Source organism: Moschus berezovskii, chromosome 27 (assembly GCF_049115385.1).
Source record: "Moschus berezovskii isolate FMDL1 chromosome 27, NW_MosBer_1.0, whole genome shotgun sequence".
NCBI classification, from domain to species: Eukaryota; Metazoa; Chordata; class Mammalia; order Artiodactyla; family Moschidae; genus Moschus; species Moschus berezovskii.
The window spans coordinates 17,301,181-17,320,261 of NC_142486.1; the positions used below are offsets into that span (position 1 = coordinate 17,301,181).

General features: G+C 52.0%; 1 protein-coding gene across 5 annotated transcripts in view; it reads right to left on the bottom strand.

Moving 5' to 3' along the window:
* Positions 1-18,486, bottom strand: part of IL4R (interleukin 4 receptor) — a 52,334-nt gene extending 33,848 nt beyond the window's left edge. The window contains exons 1-2 of one of the 5 annotated variants that reach the window (XM_055409724.2): positions 18,357-18,459; positions 9,431-9,467 (exon numbers count right to left, since the gene is read on the bottom strand). The gene's annotated coding sequence lies outside the window, so the exon portion shown is untranslated. Of the gene's footprint in view, positions 1-2,482; positions 2,602-9,430; positions 9,468-18,356 lie in introns of those variants that run through there. The other 4 variants (XM_055409725.2, XM_055409723.2, XM_055409727.2 and 1 more) reach the window with 4 other exon arrangements.
* Between the last annotated feature and the right edge of the window lie 595 nt (positions 18,487-19,081).

Consider the following 19,081-nt stretch of genomic DNA (forward strand, 5'->3'; position numbering starts at 1 on the left):
TCACTTGAGCTTACTGAAGCCCAAGTAAGGACTCTAGGTCAAAGGCACTCCTGTGGCCATGAGCAGTGTTTGAGAATCTTTGAATAGGGTCATGTCAAGATTTTTTCCAAAACCCAGTTTGGCGGTAGGGAGAACATGGAATAAAGGGAAGTTGGGGTGGGGGGGTGCAGTGAGCAGTTACTACAAACATGAATCACCCCATCTTGCACCCCATGGTGCAGCCAGGGTCATTTTAAAATCGGAAACCAGGCCATGATCTGCTCACTTCACTGGCCTCTGGCTCCTGAAAGATGTCTTCACTCGGGGCAGGGAGAGGCCACAGAGCCCCAAGGGTTCACAACCCATCCAAGAACAGCATCTCTGACTCAGCATCAGATCCAAGCCCCAGAATGCAAACAGCCAATCCAAAAGGGTACACGCTGTGTGATTCCATTTATGTAACATTCTTGAAATGATCAAATTATGGAAATGGTGACTAGATGAGTGGCTGCCGGTGGTGGCGGGAGGGGGTGGCAGGGAAGAAGGGAGAGAGGGAGGTGTGGCTATAAAAGGGCAATACGGGGATCCTTGAGAGGAAAGGACTGCTCTGTGTCTCACTGTGGTCATGGAGACAAAAAAACTGTGCATGTGATAAAGTTAAATTAATAAGAATCAGGCTAACAAAATGAATAAAAATAACATGTGCATGCATGCTTGCCTGTAAACACATGCAGACAAGTACAAGCACAACAGGGGCTATCTGGGGACAATCAGGGGATTCTATCAATGTCAATATCTTGGTTGTGATATTGAACAAGTTTTGTAAGACATTATTACCCTTCGTGGAAAGAGTATAAGGGACCTCTCTGTATTATTTCTTACAACTGTGTGGATGAATTCTTACAATTTCGTTGTGTTGTTGCTTGGTCGCTCAGTCATGTCTAACTCTTTGCGACCCCATGGACCGTAGCCCGCCAGGCTCCTCTGTCCATGGGGATTTCCCAGGCAAGAATACTGGAGTGGGTTGCCATGCCCTTCTCCAGGGGATCTTCCTAAGCCAGGGATTGAGCCCAGGTCTCCCACATTGTAGGCAGATTCTTTACCTTCTGAGTCACCAAGGAAGCCCTCATTCTTACAATAATTACCATAAAATTAAAAGTTTAAGAAAATGCACACATACAAAAAATCCCAAACTACCCAAATCTCGCTAATGATCTGAGTCCTGAGACCCCAATACCATTCTGTCCTATTCCTGCCCCCTTTCCCCAAGAGCCTTTCATCCCAGTGGCCTTCTGAACCCTCTGATATACTCCTGTCTCTTTCCTGCCTCACAGTCTATACACCAGGAAACACCAAGCAGTGAGGGCTCCTTCTGTTACTTCTTGTCTCAGCACCTTATTTATTTCTGTCATACACTTATCACCATCTCTAATCATATCACTGAGGTTATATGTGTGAATGTTTATTTCAGGATGTGGATGACAAAGATACAAAGCTTCGGTGACAAAAATGTTTTCAACTTTCCCAGATCAAAACACACCATGAAGAAAAAAAGCAAGCAAGCAAAAGATTAGCAAAAAAGTAGCAACCTGCATTCTAGAAAGTGAAGGGCCTTCATATATAAAGTGGTCTTACAAATCAATAAAACAAACATCTCTTTGAGAAAAACAGCTGCGGTTATTGCTTTGTCCCCTGTGTCTAAACAATGCCTGACGTGTACACAGTGTGTGCTCATGAAACATCTATGAAATGTTGGTTAAAATTCAACCACAGTGAAGACAATAATCTGTTTTTAAACATGGAGCATGTATCAAGCCTTTGCTCATTCCAATTTCTGTGCATATATAATGCTTATTATGTGCTTGCAGGACTTGGTTCTAAGTGCCTATAACATATTGAGCAATTTAGTTCTCACAAGTACTGTTAAAATCCCCAGTTTTAAAAAAACCTTTTTATGTTATTTCTTATTTCAATGACATTTATTTTGGTCATTTCCTACTAAATTCAGCTATGTTCTTTTTTCTTTTTTTTTCGTTTCATTTTAATTTTTAAAATTTATTTTTAATTGAATAATTGCTTTACAGAATTTTGTTGTTTTCTATCAAACCTCAACATGAATCAGCCATAGGTATACATACGTCCTCTCCCTCTTGAACCTCCCTCCCATCTCTCTCCGCATCCCACCAATCCCCATCTTAATGACGAGGCCACAGAGGCACAGAGAGGTTAGAGCACTTGCTTGTGGGCACAGAGCTAGGATCTGAACCCAGGCAATCTCACTCCAGAACCCATGCACCTAACCACTGCCTCTAGAAACACAGTTCCTGAAGCCCTGGCATGCGGGCTTCAGTCCCGCTGGCCAAAGAGGAAGCCTGAAGCCTCAAGAGGGCAAGCGACAAAGCCAAGGTCACGGAGGTAGGAAGCAGCAGAGTCGGGGGAAGCCTGAGCCAAGAAGAGAGCAGAAGCACCCAGAGTGTGCCGGCCGGAGACGGGCTTAACTCACTCTTTTGATCTGAGGGGAGATGAGCGAAGCGTCCTGAAATGTCAGAAGCCAGCAGGGGTATGGAAGCGACCCGTCCGGGGGCTCGTCCTGAGCCCAGCAGGGTGCACAGGCCTCCTACTCCTCTTCCCTCTCTTGGCTGCAGACCCAGTGGAGGGAGGGGTGGCGGCGGAGGGGGTGGATCAGCGGCCAGGATGCAGCCAGCCCCGTGACAAGAGGCACGTGGAGAGGGAGCCCAGGACAGCAGGGCCGTGGGGGGACCTCCCCCGGGAGCTGCTGACCCCTGAAACTCCACAATCTGAAGCCGGCCTGCAGCTTCCCTTGCTCTCCTGGGCAGCTGAGCTGGTCTGGCAGGGGGCCAGGAGGGAAGGGAAGACACAGCCTTCCCAGAACTGCTGCCCAGCGAGGGTTCCCGGAACCAGTGGCCACATCAGCTGCCCCACCCAGAATAGAAGCTGGCCAGGCCAGGGCCCTGAGATGGCCTGGGCTCGGCCTGCCTGCCCCACTCCCAACCTGAGAGGGGAGGGGAGGGTGGGCTGGTGGTGTGCTGCTTCTGCTGCCACCAGGAGCAAGAACCACCTCACCCAAGAGCCTGCCAGGCTCCCCGTGTACCTACTGTGTGCTCCAGGCCTCACCAGGCTCCCTGTGTGCCTACTGTGTGCTGCTGTCCTAACCAGGCTCCCCAGGTACCTACTGTGTGCTCCAGGCCTCACCAGGCTCCCCGTGTACCTACTGTGTGCTCCCGTCCCCACCAGGCTCCTTGTGTACTTACTGTGTGCTCCTGTCCTCACCAGGCTCCCCGTGTACCTACTGTGTGCTCCCATCCTCACCCACTCGCTGCTAAGTCATTTCAGTCGTGTCCGACTCAGTGCGACCCCATAGACGGAAGCCCACCAGGCTCCCCCGTCTGTGGGATTCTCCAGGCAAGAACACTGGAGTGGGTTGCCGTTTCCTTCTCCAATGTGTGAAAGTGAAAAGTGAAAGTGAAGTCGGTCAGTCGTGTCCGACCCCCAGCCACCCCACGGACTGCAGCCCACCAGGCTCCTCCATCCATGGGATTTTCCAGGCAAGAGTACTGGAGTGGCTTGCCATTGCCTTCTCCCACCCACTCGCTAGTGCCCCATGTATTCTATTTTTTTCATTTTTATTTATTTTTGGTTGCACTGAGTCTTCGTTGCTGCTCGGGGGCTTTCTCGAGTTGCAGCAAGCAGGGGCTTTCTCGAGTTGCAGCAAGCAGGGGCTACTCTTCATTGCGGTGGGCTTCTCACTGTAGTGGCTTCTCTTTGTTGCAGAACACCGGCTCTACATGTGAGGGCTTCAGAACCTGTGGCACACGCGCCTAGTTGCTCCGCAGCATGTGGAATCTTCCCGGACCGGGGATTGAACCTGCATCCCCTGCCCTAGCAGGCAGATTCTTATCCACTATGCTGCCACGGAAGTCCTGCCCCATGTATTCTCGTTGCAGGTGCTTTCTTAGCACTTACTATCTGCCAGCTATTACAGATGCAGAAAAGTATTCATTCATTTCTTCCTCCTTGCCTTTAACAAATATTTGAGCCAGAAGAAAAGTTACTGGAGGATCTGGGGCACAGAGGTGAGACTATCAAAGGCTCCCTCTGACCTGGTGGGGGTCAAGGGCAGAAGCAGAGCCCCGTGAGGAGGCCACTGGACTAGCCCAGGTACTAGGTGCCAGGTGTGCCAGGGTTGTAGGGAAGAAAAGGTAAGAATGGGTTAACTTCTAGATCTGATTTGAAGGTAGAGTCAACAGACTTTGCTGACAGAATGGAGTTTGAGGGCTGGGGCAGAGAAAAGGAGATTAGAAGGAGTTAAAAAGTGATTCTGAGAGACGTCCCTGGTGGTCACAGAGCTTAAGAATCCGTCTGCCAATGCAGGGGACGTGAGTTTGCTCCCTGGTCCGGGAAGATCCCACAGTGCCGTGGGGCAGCTAAGCCCATGTGCCACAACTACTGAAGCCCACGCTCTGCAACAAGACAAACCTCCACAATGAGGAGCCTCTGAGCGCAGCAACAGAGGCCCAGCACAGTCGATACATACATAAGTAAATAAACAAATAAATTTTATAAAATGACCCTGAGGGCTTTGGCCTGAGTCACTGAAAGGACGGAGGTGCCATCCACCAAGATGGAGTGGACTGAGGTCAGCCACTATCAGATACGTAGGAGGCTGTGAGGATGGAGCTGTCAGTGCTGAGGGGCCGGGAAGGTGCCCCTGGTCCCACAGGGTCAGTGGGGGCGGGTGGAGTGGGTAAACGAACAAGAATCCCCCAGGGGAGGGGCGGCGGTGTGTGGAGGGGAAGGAAGGCACGTGGCCCCGCCAGGGCAGGGAACCCGCTTCACCCTCTGGAAGGAGACACCTAGCCCAGCGCCCGGCTCAGAGCAGGCACTCCATAAATGAGCGTGTGTACTTGACTTTATTCCCATTTTTGTACTGATACAGTGCTTTCTTAGTGCCGGGAGCTGATCTAGGATGCTTAAGGACCCCTGTGAGATGAAAACAATGATGAAACCCAGGGTCTGCAGCGATGGGTTAGGGTCACTGAGGATGAGAGCAGTGAAATCAGCAGGGCTGGAGGACAACACTGTCTACCAGGGATGGTAAGCGATTCAGACCCCGTCCCCAAGGCAGTAGGGAGACACTGAAGGCTATCAAGCAGGAGGGGCGCTGCTTTCCAGAAAGCTCACTCTGACCTGTGTGTGAATGGCTGTAGAAGCAGCTGATGGAGGAGCGGTTACTGCTGGAGCTGCAGAAGAACACGCAGCACCAGCTCTGTCTGGGAGGTGGACGTGGCAGAACCTGGTGATGCCTAGTGGCTGGGAGCTGGGAGCAGCAGCTGACCTTGGGCTGGGCACGGGCGGATGAATGGATGGCGGGGGGATGCCGGGAAGAGGCGTGGTCTTGCTGGGGAAGACCACATGCTTTGAGGCACTGTGGATTTGGTGAGTCCAAATGGGTGATGGACCCAGGAGGCATCCAGGAGGTGGTGTGTCCTAGCAGCCTGGAGCTCAGAGAGAAGGCTCACGCTGGAGGAGACAGGTTTGTGGGTCATCATCTGTGGCTCAAGCCCAGGGTTTGCTGTGCAGAGTGAGACACAGCCGCGTCTGAGGGGCAGGAGAGGGCTGGGGACTGTGGGCCTCCTTCGTGGGACTCGCTTGGGCCAGACTCCCAGAGTGAGGGTCACCATCTCAGGGACGGGCTGGCATCCTACTCCAACAGCCACTTTATGGCAATGTGGACACTCAGGTTGGCTGTGGACACGTTGAGTGCAGGTGTCCACAGGAGAGGCATCTGGGTGACTCCACCTAAAATCCTGGAAGCCACGCCCATCCTCAGAAGGTACCAGAGCCCCAAGGAAGGAAGCTGAGACTGAGGGACCTGCGTGCAGACGTCGCCTGCTGAGGCCCAAAGGCCTGTCTCCATCACTCTACAAGCCCTTCTCCTGCTTTGTGTCTCCGCCCGCACTTACTCCTCATAGCTTATCACTCACGCATGCCTGCTGTGCACTGTCCACGTCCCCCCCGCCCCAGAGAAAGCCAGCTCCTACAAGGCCAGAGGCTGTGCCCACCCTGTTCGCTGCTATAGCCCTACAGCCAAGCACGGGGCCTGGCACACAGCAGGGGGGATTCCATAGTTATTTTCTAAATGGAAGAATGAGTGAACAAATGGCTGTGTGCAGTGAGGTCTGGCCAGCCAACCCTGATGGAGGCAGGGATACAACTCCCAGAACTGGTGTTTCCGGCCTCTCACTGCTGGATAGGTATTGACCAATCCGGGCTCAGAGTCTCCTTGAATACCCCGATGCAGGCACCACACGGATCTCGGCCACCCCAGAGGGGAGGAGGGCGCTGACCTCCCAAGAGCTGGTAATTGGGGCATTATCATGATTAGTGCTCACTGCCCTGAGACACAGATGCAAGATGTCTGGAGCTCCGGATGCTGATTAGATTTTGGCTGTCTTAGTGATAGTCACGGCTCCTGGTGCGCCTCCTTCCTAAGGTCACCAGAAGTCACCATGATTTTCCCCAGTTCCTTGAGTCTTTAGAGAGCAGGCCCTGGGCCCCTCTGCCCATAGGGCCCTCCCCAGCCGAGGAACATGGAAGGTGCAATTATTATCATTCTCTTTGTAGACAGGGGAAACTGAGGCCCAGAGAGGTTCAGAAACCTGCCTGAGGATGCACAGCTAGTCAGCGATGGGCCTGGGAAGTGAACCTGGCTCAGATCTTCTGAGTCACAGTACAGCACCTGGCCTAGAGGAAGCAGCCATAAACTCACTCTTTTTATATGCCACTCTGCTTGCTTCTCCCAGCAAGCCCTGTGTGGAAGATGTGGTCAAACCTCCCTTGCACGGAAGAGGAAACCGAGGCTCGGAGGGGTTCAGTAACAGTCCCAAGGAAGTGAGGAGCTAGAATTTGGCTTCCACCACTGTTTGCCCAGGATTCCCAGGTGGCGTAGTGGTGAAGAATTTGCCAGTCAATGCAGGAGACACAAGGGATGTGGGTTCGATCCCTGGGTCAGGAAGATCCCCTGGGGTAGGAAATTGCAACCCACTCCAGTATTCTTGCCTGGCAGGCTACAGTCCATGGGATCACAAAGAATTGGATATGACTGAGCGCACGCACACACACACATTCTGTTTGCCCAGCCCTTGCAAGGAGCATGTCTTAACAGTGATCAGGACTTTGCCCGCTAGGCAAACCTGACAGGGCAGCACAGATAAATACTCCCTGGTCACGATCTCGGTCTGCAGACAGGTGGGGTTGGGGGTGGGGCTCTCCTTGGAGTTCTTTCTGTTGTCTCATCCCTTATCATTCTTGGCCCGGTCAGGGACACCCATCAGTCATGGGGGGTGACCCACGTGGGCAGGAACCTCAGGGCACCTAAGACACAGAAGCTTAACTCTGAGGGTGGGCTCGGCACTGAATGGCTGGGAGACCTTGGCAAGCTGGGGTCCTTGGAGACCACAGAGCCTCGGTCTCCTTATCTGTGAAATGAGAGCAGGATCACTTTGCCTCCTGGGGTGGTTGAGGAGAGGCAAAGGGATCATGGCTGGCATGGCTGGGCAGAGAGGTCTGGGGCAGAGCTGACGGAACAGGTGACACAGCCTGTCTCCCAGTGCCAAGTGACCGCTCTGCAACCCTGAGTACACGGCAAATGCCCTGACACACAGACGGGGTCTCAGAGGACAAACTGAGCGAAGGAAGCTGGGCTTGGAAGGGCGACATGTGATCCATTTAGATAAAAGTCCAAAAGGAGACAAACCAGTCTTGGGGTTAGTGATTGGGAGGGTGTCCTGGGAGAATGTGGGGAAGGAGAGAAACTTCTGCGGGAGGTGCTGGTCACGCTTCATTTCTTGATCAGGTTATAGGGCTCGTGTTTACTTTGTGAAGCTGGGCCCTTGCCTGCATGTACATTGCAATAAAAAAGAAAAGAAAAAGAAAGATGGATGAGATGGAAAGGAAGAGAACAGAGGAGAGTGCATGAGGCAATCAGGGTATGTCAGCGAAGGTCCCAGGACAGCCAGTTCTCAGGGCTGGTGGATCCCCAAAGACCCTGGAGTCCACAGCTGGTAAGACTGCAGGTCCCTCTAGGCCTTTGCACAGCGCCATCAACACTCTAGCTACTTGCCCCCAATGACGGGGTGCTCACTCCCTCTGGGGGCAGCTTCCAGCCACCTCTCCTGGCCATGGAGAGTCACCTCCCCCAGCACCAACTCAAACATCTAAGAGACTTCAGACGCATGACCTCAGAGAGTAGAGAGGGGACAGTGGTGAACGCATGTCCAGCCCTAACAGGTAGCCGCCCACCACTCTGCTTTGCACCACATACGTGAAGGCCTAGGCATCATTAGGACTCTTGATTTTCCACAAGAAGCTAGAAATCCAGATTTTTATGTATATTACTTTGATTTTTAAGTGTTTGGGTTTTAAAAGCCACACCCCACATTTGTGATCCCCTTTGGCTTACAACCACCTGCTGATGTCCTCTTGCAGGGGGCGGGCAGGGCGGTGAGTGTCCTGAGATGCCAGGACCTCCAACAAGAGGAAAGGAGCAACAAGGGAGACCCTCTGCACCTTCCCTAAGCTCCAGCACCCCCAAACGTTCCCTTCCTTCTGTTCCTCTGGGATGCAGTTATTATGGTGATGAGAGGAAGCTGGGCTAGAGGCACTCCATCACCACCTGCTCTTGTGTGGCTGAGCCACAACACTTTGTCAGTGAGGAATTCCAAAATATGCAAACCCCCTGCCTTCCTCCTCAGCGGGGGCAGGCAAGGGGAGGTCAAAGAACAGTCCTCACAGCCTCCCTGCCCCGCCCCACCCTCCCCCAATGTGCCACAGACTCCCCACTTCCCTTGGGCCATTTCCTCTGCCTCTGGGTGCCCTCCACCTACACACCCTCAGGAAGTTCCTGGACAAAGTCTACTCTTTCCTCTGCCCACTTCGCAGCTCTGCCAGTCTTTCTGCCCCAATATCCTTTCCATTCTCATAAAGGGTGAGACATGCCTGTCATTTCTCTGTCTTTCCAGACTAAAAGTCCTCCAGGGCAAAGATTGTGTCTTACTCATCACGTCTCTGCAAACACGGGACGCAGCCAACCAGCGCCTGCGAAACTGAAGCTGTCGGCTGCCTCATCGTGGGTGGGTGAGTTCCTCCCTCCAGGCCTTTGCACTTGCCATTCTCAGGACAGGAATGCTGGCCACTATTTACACTCAGTGACTAATATGAGTACAGGTATGTTTACAAAGTCTTTCATATTGACCATGTTATTTTTTTCACAAAAACCCTAGAGAAGGGCAAAGCAAGTCATATCCCCATTTTATGGGTTAGGAAATTGAGGCCCAAAGAGGGAAAATGACTTGCCCAAGATTACTGAGCAAGTGAGTTGCAGAGCTGAGACTAAGATGCAAGTTTTGTTTTGCTTTTTTAAAAATCTTACCTGGGTACCAGAGCAGCGTCAAAGAAAAGTCCCACAACTTTAGAGGGGAAGAAAAGAAAATAATTGGCAAATTAGTCAAGGAAAATGCAAATAAAGATAACGGGTATAGAAATATTATTGTTGCTGCTGTTGTTTGTTGTTGTTTAGTTGCCAAGTCATGTCTGACTCTTTTGCGACCCCATAGACTGTAACCTGCCAGGCTCCTGTGTCCATGGGATTTCCCAGGCAAGAATACTGGAGTGGGTTTCCTTCTCCATTTCCTTCTCCAGGGGATCTTCCCAACCCAAGGATCAAACCTGTGTCTCCTGCATCGGCAGGTGGATTCTTTACCATTGAGTCCTATTAATACTGAATAAAATGGAATTCAAGGCATCAAAGTATTATTAAAAGAGAGAAAGGTAGCTGTTTTATATTGATGAAAGGAGCAAGTCACCAAGAAGGTGTAAAGTCATGAACCCCCTTCTATTCATACATTCTATTTACAAGCACCAGAAAACACAGCTTCCAAAAACGAAGCAAAAAACTAAGGGTTTCCCTGGTGGTGTGGTGGTTAAGAATCCACCTTGCAGTGCAGGGTACGTGGGCTGAATCCCAGTCAGAGAACTAAGACTCCACATGTCTTGGAGCAACTAAGCCTGCGTGCCATCATCACTGAGCCTGCGTGCCGCAATGAGACAGCCTGTGGGCTTGTGCTGCGACAAAAGATCTAAAACTTGATACAGCTAAATAAATCGATACCGTTTAAATGACACAAAAAACTGAGAGCAGGTCAAGGAAAAATGAACAGAGCTTCCATTATAGTGGGAGATGAAGCAGGTAGAGAAAACTATATAAAACACACGAAAAATACAAATGATATAATTCGTAAACATGACCTAGATAGATCTATTTTTATAACTTTACACCCAGCCAGAAATACACATCTTTTCAACTACAAGAGGAACAGACAGAAAGACTGATCAGAAAATCCTACAAAGAAGATCTCAACAAATTCTCCATCACTGATATCATAGAAGGTACAAATATTGACCACTATCCATAGAAATCAACAGTCAAAATATAACTTAAAAATTCCATCCACCTTAAAAAACCATAAAGCATAGAACAATCGTAATCAAAAAATAAATTATTAACTATTTTAGTAGTGAATGACTTTGTGTAACAAGAACTATGGAATAAAGTCATAGCAGTACTTAGAAAAAATTATAGCCTGAGGTAGATTTATTAGGAAACAAGAAAGACTGAGAACAATTGTTAGCCACAAACAAGAAGTCTCAGGAAGAAACCCTTATTGACAGCAGCTTATGTAGAAGACAGAGAAGGCAATGGCAGCCCACTCCAGTACTCTTGCCTGGAAAATCCCATGGACGGAGGAGCCTGGTAGGCTGCAGTCCATGGGGTCGCCAAGAGTTGGACACGACTGAGCGACTTCACTTTCACTTTTCACTTTCATGCATTGGAAAAGGAAATGGCAGCCCACTCCAGTGTTCTTGCCTGGAGAATCCCAGGGATGGGGGAGCCTGGTGGGCTGCCCTCTATGGGGTCGCACAGAGTCGGATACGACTGAAGCGACTTAGCAGCAGCAGCAGCATGTAGGAGAGGGGCTTCCTGGGTGGCTCAGAGGTGAAGAATCTGCCTACATTGCAGGAGACCCAGGTTCGATCCCTGGGTTAGGAAGATCCCCTGGAGAAGGAAATGGCAACCCACTCCAGTATCCTTGCCTGAGAAATCTGAAGGACAGGGGAGCCTGGTGGGCTACAGTCTGTAGGGTCGCAAAAGAGTCGGTTGCTACTCAGTGACTAAACAGTAGAAGGGAAATCTGGAGGATTTAGCTGACAAGTCCAATACCAGCTCCAAGTGGGATGTGGCCACTACAAAGTAGGACTGCAGGTGGTATCAATAGAGGTATGGGTTCCAGACCAAGGAGGTGATAGTCTCCCTTCTTCCTGACTGGGGAAGGCTTTGGGAGAGACAATGGTTTTTATGTGGGGCTCCGACCAACTGGATCATGTACAAAGCCAGACTGAACAGGAAGAATGACAATGAATTACGGCTGGTTGTCTGAATGAGAGAACCATTAAGGGGACTTCCCTGGTGGTCCAGTGGCTAAGACTCCATGCTCCCAATGCAGGGGGCCCAGGTTCAATCCCCTATCAGGGAACTAGATCCCACATGCCACAATTAAGACCCGGTGCTGAGCAACTTCACTTTCACTTTTCACTTTCACACATTGGAGAAGGAAATGGCAACCCACTCCAGTGATCTTGCCTGGAGAGTCCCAGGGACGGCAGAGCCTGGTCGGCTGCCGTCTCTGGGGTCGCACAGAGTCGGACACGACTGAAGCGACTTAGCAGCAGCAGCAGCAGCAGCAGTCAAATAAATAAATACATAAACATTTTTTAAAAAGAAAAAGAGCCATTGGGCTGGATTGGAGGGCAATGCCTACAACCTCCAAGGAGCAGAACCAAAGCTAGAAAGTGAAAGCTCCTGGAAAGCTGAACTGGCTAACTCCCAGGAAACATCTTCTCCTGGTTAGAGCTGTCCAACAGCAGGAATCTGGCTTCTAGAAGGCCTACTCCCCAGAAGCAAGACTGTTGGGAGGCCAGGGGCGGGGGTTGGTCTGCGGACTTGGAGGGCTGCCCCCGCAGAGGACTGGCATCCTTCCTCTCCCTCTCTGGAGAAGTTCCATTTCCTCTTTTAAAAAGACAAAACACTTTTCTGGCTGTTTCAGGAAACCCTCAGGCCTTCCACAGTTCTCCAAAACAGTCCTTGGTGACTACACTCCCTTATTTCTAACCAAGAAACTTAGTTATTTTAAACACTGCCCCGTGGGCTGGACGGCTCAGAATAGTGGTTAAACTTTGCATACTTTTCCAGCCCGGATTTGAAACCAGATTCTGCCACTTTCGAGTTGTGTTGCCAAGTTAAGTCTCTTCCTGATCCTCAGTTTCCTCCCCAGGGAAATGGGGAGACATCCTTGTGTCTACCTGCCTCCATGGACCACGATGCCTGATGGGGGAGTCAGTCCCCCACTGCCCGCACCCCCACCGTGCCCCCTCTGCTTTAAGGTGCCCTCCCTGTCTGCCCTGCTGGGGAGGATGCTTGCTGGCAAAATAATCTGTAAAATGATCTGCACAATGATCGGATCACCTGTGATCTCGAGCATGGCCTGACCACGTGCTCAAAGGTTGCTGAGCAGATCCATGGCAGGCGAGCACTAACAGTGGCTGGTGACAGGTGGGCCTTTAGCGCTTGAATAGTTCCCACGATGTGCTTAAACACAGTGGTAAAAGCTGAGGACCCTAGAGTTGTCGGATTCACAGCTGTGTGGCCTCCAGACAAGTTACTAGATCTGCTGCCCTGTCTTTTTTTTTATATATCTGTAAAATCTGGATAAGAGCAGTTCCCACCTTGTGCAGTTTCGGTACAAGATGAATGAGGCAATGCAGGTGTCTGGCTCCCGCTGGCTTTCCTGACCTCGCTCCCCTCTCCTCTTCGCCTTGTTTCAATTCTGTCCAACCACATCAGCTTCCCTGTGCTGAGTCAGACACACTTCAGAGCCTTTGCACTTGCTGTTCCTTCGGCCGGGATCGCTCTTTCCCCAGATACCTGCCTGTCCTTCTATTTTGGGTCTTAGCTCAAAAGTCACCTCCTCCACTAGACAGTCAGCCCCACGAGGACCCTCGCTTCTGTGTCAGTCGCTGCTGTATCCACAGCCTTTACATGCTTGCTGAGTGGAGTGCAAGCAGCGAGCCCCACGCAGGCACTCGAGACAGCGTGCGTGCCTGTCACTTTCAGCTCTGCAAACGGGATCTGCAGGCCGGAGGCTGTAGTCCCTTCGCAGTCCTGTTGCTCAGAACACCTCCTCCTTTTCAGGAAATCTGTTCCACCAAACCTTGGAGGGCCAGGCTTCTCCTCCCTTCACCAGGATCTGTCTCCTCCCTCTCTCCTGGAGGAAGGAGTGGGGAACTCAGACAGCAGCTCAGAGGGTGAGCCTGCCCAGTGAGTCATAGCTCCCACGCCTGCTTTGGTGAAGACCTGGATTTCTTAAGTGCCAATGAGGAGGTGAGGAGGCCTGAGGGGGCCCCAAGAATGAGAATGAGTCAGTCGGAGGCAAACCCGAAACCTCAGAGGCATCACCACTTCTTGGAAAGGCACCGATGTGCGCATGTAGAACAGTGTGCCCAGAGCGGGGGCAAGCGGCAGGCCCGGAAGTGGGGCCGGTGGGCCGGACAAGACCTTTTCTAGCATGCTCTGTGGTTTCCTCCATCTGGCCCCCTCCTCCAGGGCCCCTTGTCCTTCTAAATGTCCCTTCTCAGAGAGGCTCCCCCAACTCCGCCCGCATCCTGCTCTACTTTCTTCTGAGCCCTGTCACTATGGGACATGACACGACACTGCAGAAGACATGTCCTCCCGCAGCCCAGGCGTGTTTCCAAATTCAGAATTACTCAGATTAGAGAAAGGTCGTCTTGTCTAAAATATACCACCCGTCATAACGATCCCTGCCCCCCCATGGGGCCCGAGGAGCACCCCGTGACCAATCACATGTGCATCTCTGCAGCAAGACACACGCGCCTTCACACCATGGGGGAAAAATGAAGACTCCAAACAGCCTCATGTTTAGTTCATGTCAGGTCTTGCTTCCAACTGAGTGATGAGAACATTTCCGGTTTTCAGAGCTTGTGGATTTTGAATGCTAGATAAGGAGTGTAGCTCTGTGTATGTTTGTGTACTGCTTGTTTTCGCAACTCGAAGTCAAATTCCTGGAGGACGAGGGCTCTGCGCCAGTCCTCTGGCACCTTGCCTGGCATATGCGTGTGTATGACTAAGTCGCTTCAGTCGTCTCCAACTCTTTGTGACCCTATGGACTGGGTAGCCCACCAGGCTCCTCTGTCCAGGGGATTATCCAGGCAAGAACACCTGGGAAGCCCTGCCTGGGACACAGGTGCCCAATAAATATCCGAAGAAGAAATGAATGAGGAATTCGAGAGCTGGACGTGAAGAAGTGACTCTGTCCTCACTGGGGAGAGAAACGGCAATCACAGAGCCGTGGGCAAGGTCTCTCCAAAAAATCATCTCACAGATGCTGCCCCTCCCCCCTCCAAATACCCATTTTACTGACAAGCAAACTGAGGCTGAGAGGTTAAGCAACTTCCTCCAGATCCCACAGACAGGAAGAGCAAGTTCACAATTGAATCTGGGGCCCCCGACTTTAAACCCGTGCCAATCTCTTTGCCTCAGGCTCAGAAAAGCAAGGCAGCAAGGAATATGGCCCATCAGATGCAGGGTCCCCTGGTCTCTCCAGGACACCCCGCCTCCACTGGGGTCCTTCCATCCACATTCTTAACAGGGCAAGTTTGGACAACGTCTAGGCAAGCCATCAACCTCTCTTCTAGCCAAGTCAGGGGAAGTCTGGTCAAACAACTCTGGGCATGTCTCTGGCCCTAAGGAATGCTCCCAAAGATGTCCCTTTCAGCCACCCAGCAGACTGGCATGATGGGAAAGGACGTAGGTTGGGAAGGAAAGCAGGTTGGAATCCCTCCATCTATCACTCCTAGATATACAACCTTAGGCAAGGCTACTGTGCACATGTCTGCGTCTTGGTTTTCCTACCTGTAAAATGGGTGGGTAGACTCAATGCCATCCAATGGGATTCATTCATTTGCTTAACAAATACACAGTGCTTACTGCACACCAGACACTGTTCTGTATGCCTGACGCTTATGAATTCAGTTCATCACTACAAAAAGTGCAAAGTAGATATAATAATTTCACAAATGGGGAAACTAAGGTCCTGAGACAGTGGCTCCATAAGAAGTAGCACACGGACATCCCTGGTGGTTCAGTGGTTAAGAACCCACCTGTCAATGAAGAAGACATGGGTTTGATCCCTGGTCCAGGAAGATCTCACATGCCGCAGAGCAACTAAGCCTGTGTGCCACAATTGAGTCTGTGTTCTAGAGTCTGAAAGTGAAAGTGAAGTTGCTCAGTCCTGTCCTTTGCAACCCCATGGACTGGAGCCTACCAGGCTCCACCGTCCATGGGATTTTCCAGGCTAGAGTACTGCAGTGGGCTGCTGCTGCTGCTAAGTCGCTTCAGTCGTGTCCGACTCTGTGCGACCCCATAGAGGGCAGCCCACCAGGCTCTCCCATCCCTGGGATTCTCCAGGCAAGAACACTGGAATGGGCTGCCATTTCCTTCTCCAATGCATGAAAGTGAAAAGTGAAAGTGAAGTCGCTCAGGCGTGTCCAACTCTTAGCGACCCCATGGACTGCAGCCCACCGGGCTCCTCCGTCCATGGGATTTTCCAGGCAAGAGTACTGGAGTGGGGTGCCATTGCCTTCTCCGAGTGGGCTGCTAGTAGCCGCGATTACTGAGCCCACACTCCACAACCACTGAAGTCCGCGCACCTAGAGCCCGTGCTCCGCTATAAGAGGAGCCACCACAACGGGAAGCCCTCACACTGCAACAAAGAGTAGCCCCTGCTCTCGCAACAAGAGAAGGCCCTCGCAGCAACAAAGACCAGCTCAGCCATAAATAATAAATAAACAGAAGAATGAGCAGAGCCAGCATTTGAACCTGGGCGACCTGGCTCCAGAATCCATGCTCTTAACCTCCGAGCTATACGTCTTGACAGGTGACAACAGACATGAACACTGACCGTGGATGTACTGTGTGTTGGAAATTGTGCTAGGGAGCTTATAAAACACGATGTCATTAACAACTCACAGAAGCTCAGTTTTACAAATGTGAGGAAATGAAGCACCCAGGGAGGGGCTTTGAGTCTCTGCTCCACTCCCAGGTGGCATCGAGGGTAGTAGGCGTTTGATCCCAAACTCTGTCCCCTGAACTCTCTCCTCCATCCGGGGGTAGGCATCGGGGGGACACTTGAGAAAAGGAGGTTCAGGAAAGGGTTTTTCTTCTCACATCCCTGATACTTCGTCTCAGTTCTTTTTTCTGGATCTGAGCGCCAGGAAATTGTGAATGCCTTTGGGGACAATTCCTGCTCTGCCTGGGCTTTCTGCAACCGTGGGCTTTAGTCGTACAGCTTTTTGTACAGTAAAACGCATCAGTCACTGAGTCACTGCCCAGAATCTGGAAATGCTCAGGTCATCCCAGACCTGCTGGGAACTGAGTGTGTTGTAATCAGGGCTACAAGACAGTGCTTCTCCCTCCCTGAGAACTTCCCACAGCCTCCCCAAGATTTGACTCTAGAAATCCAGGGTGGGGGTCCAGGAATCTGCATTGTGATTCTTATGGTTCAGGAAAAAGTAAAACACATTGGCCTATACTCCTCCCATGGCATGCAAGGCCTTTCATGACACGTCCCACCTTTCCATCCATCACTGGCTTGTCCCCCCTTCCCCCTCATCCCTGCACGATCCCTTAGCCTCTGCTGTTCCCACTGCTCAGCATGCTGTTCCCTTCATTCTGCATCTACCAAGCTCCCTCACTCCTCTCCCAGGGCTGGCTCACAGGTCCCTGCTCCACAAAGTCCATCCCATTGCCTCATGGAGGTTGTTCACCCTCAACTTCTGCTTCCTCTCTTTCTTATAGCTCTCCCCTGCCCCTACAACCCCTTCACCCAGGGGGAGCTCCTTGAAGGCACACACCAGTGCCCTGAACAGCACTCAAGCAGTGCCCAGTGGGAGCCCAGTGAATGCTAATGAGTGAATGAATGGCTGGGGTAGGTCATCCCCCTTTCCGAATCTCATCAGGCTCATCTGTACTCATGGGGGTCTAGCTGAGTTCAAGTGGCCTTTGCAGGACTCTGCAATGCCCTGACTGTGGGGAAAACCCAGACTAACATAAACCCAAGCCTCAGTTTCCTCACTGAACTTGAGGATTTTCATAAAGGCTCTGGTGTCCCAGCAAATGCCTGGTGTTCCTTAAAGGCCACCCATAGGGGAAGAGCTGTGGGGGAGGGGTCACACCTCACAGAGGGCAAATGCCAGGGTTCCAACAGGGTAAGTGCTGGCCTGGGGAGGTGATCTGTGAATCTTAGCAACAGGCATCAAGTTTGCTGGTCACCAGTGTTCCCTGATTACAAGAAATACAGATTTTGTTCAAGGAAAAGAAGGAGAAGAATCATTTAGATTCTGGGGTTTACGGAATCTGAACCTCACCAAAAAGAGCCTGGGAATGTACATCTTCATAGAATCCCCTGGAGAATTTGTTCATAAAATAGTTTGACAAATTTTGTTGTTTTGTGGGCTGCTCTGGCTCTGGTGCCAGAATGACTGGGTCTGAATCCTGCTCCACACTTGTCTTGTGGGCATCAGCTTGGGCAAGTCATTAAAGCTGCCTCTGCCTCAGCAGTCCTCATCTGCAAAATGGCCACAATACACATAGAGCACCAACCAGAAAGGCTATTTTGAGATTTAACTCAGAACGCTTTCAGTGCTCAGGACAGATCCATACAACGTAAGTTCCAGCAAAAGTTCGCTATTATTGGGCCCATCTAGTATTCAAATAAGGAAAGCAAAGGTCGAAAGGCCTAGTTTCACGCGATTCTTTGATCCGGTCTCCAACTTCAGAGTTTTCAGAACTTTCCCCACCCATTCTCTCCCCGGAATCCTCACCAACTTCCTGTGCGCGGGCTGGGAGTGAGTCCCCAGAGAAGAACCGGGAGGGGAGTTGGGGGGGGCGGGTGGTGATGACCCAAGATCTGTCTCACCGCCACTCTCAAGACGCTCCCAAACACCCAGGACTAGCCTCCTCAGCCCCGCTTCAGCTGCGCCGGGGCGAACGGACTGAGTCGTCGCAGCCCCGCTCGCCGAGAAGAGCCGGGAAGTGGGCGATCCCCGCTGGGGATCGGGTGATCCCCGGGTCCCCGCCGCCGGCAGCCCAGCGCTCTCCCGGCCGCCACGACATGCCCGGGCCGATCCCCCCCACCTCCCACCCGTACGCGGGCGCCGGGTCCTACCTGCGCGCTCCGGGTCCATTCGCCGCGCCGGCCCCAGAGCGGGAAGTAGGGGACCCCCCGGGACGCCGTTCCTGCCCTGGCCGCGCAGCTCGGGGCTTTCCTGGGCGCCGGGCGAGCCCGCCCAGCTTCCTGCGCCCCGCCCCGTGCCGGCCCATTGGCCTGCGCCGCCCCGCCCCGCGCACCCCGCGCTCCCCGGGCGCCCTGGCTGTGCGGCCGCCGCGGGTCCCGGCCGCGTCCCTGTCCCCCCAGTCCCCGCAGTCCGAGGGGCTTCCGATCTCTCCAGGAGGCAACCCCAGCGCCTGGGCCCTGCGGCCACCGGAGGTCACACCCCAGCCAAGAGAACGCGGGGCTTCCCCTCGCTTTCAGAATAAAATCCCAGCTCCCGGATTTGGCATCAGCCGGTCCTTCGCCCCGGCCCCTGCCATTCCCGCTGAGGCCCCCATCTGCCTGTCTCCGCAAGAGGGCAAGTGCATTCAGGACTGGCGGGCTGGGCATCTGGAAACCTGCTCCCTTTTCCGACAAGCCCAACTTCTCCTGAATGAGGATGTGTGTTCTTCCCTTCAACAAATGTTTTCAGAGCGCCTACCATATGCTGGATTCCAGAAAATTTTAGATAGTAAAACAATTCTTTCGATCAATAGTTAGTACCGTCTGGCAGCCCCCTTTCTAAGGCCCTGCATATATTAATATTAACCGCCAGCTACCCTGTGAGGGAGCTATAGTAC